This window comes from Corvus brachyrhynchos, unplaced genomic scaffold (genome assembly GCF_000691975.1).
Source record: "Corvus brachyrhynchos isolate BGI_N302 unplaced genomic scaffold, ASM69197v1 scaffold30, whole genome shotgun sequence".
Lineage (NCBI taxonomy): Eukaryota > Metazoa > Chordata > Aves > Passeriformes > Corvidae > Corvus > Corvus brachyrhynchos.
Window position 1 is genome coordinate 1,647,794 of NW_008235742.1, and position 938 is coordinate 1,648,731.

Consider the following 938-nt stretch of genomic DNA (forward strand, 5'->3'; position numbering starts at 1 on the left):
CAGGAACACAGAGATCTAACAGACATGGAGTCTTCATTCTTCACAGGAGATGAAATTATGTTATTTTGGGTTTTGTAGAAGTCAGAATTGTAAAATGTCATGGAATCTGGGTGGGCTGGGGAACGTGTTTATCCTGTTAATACTGTTGGTTCTTAGAACTTGGCCTTTTCCAGGAAATCAAGTAATTTTAGTTCAGATCATTGTGAACAAGGACATCAAATTCCTTTCTATCACACAAATCTTAATTTTCATGCAAAATACTCAATATCTGATACCTAATTCATTCTCTAGGAAGAACCTACCTAAATATTTAAATCTGTTGCTGTGTTCCTTTAAATAATAAATTTTTAAAAGTACTTCCTACTCACTGGCAGAAGGAAGACCCCCAGACTGCTCTTTTTTTGAAAGGTCAGGTTATGATCAATCTGTGAATGCTGCAAATGTTTCAGGCACTGCCAGAATTTAGGTCAGAGTCCAGAACTTTCTGCTAATGCAGAATATTTAATTTATATTCTGTGTGTGTTGTCACATATATAACACTTCACTTCCATGGGTTACTCGGGGTTTGTATGAATTCAGACTAATTCTGTTTTTCAGTCCTGCCTTCAGTCTAGAAAAAGATCTCTGTAATTAGGCAAACATTTGTCCTTGCAGGGATAGAGGGAGAGGAGGATTGTCCCTTAGTCTCACATCGGCCAGGACCAGCTTTAGGCCTCCACCCAGGACCCCTGTGAGGTCTGAGCAGGGCCCAGCCGAATTCCTGCACATCACTTTGCGTTCCCATTTAAACTGCTCGGACTCTGATTTCCTGACGGGGCTCTCCCTGTTATTCTTCCAGCTTCAGATGTGGGAAAAGGAGGTGGCTCAGCCTTGCCCGACGTGGGAACCCTCGGGCCCTGGGGCTGCAGCACCCCCGGCAGCTGCTGCTGTCACTCGGC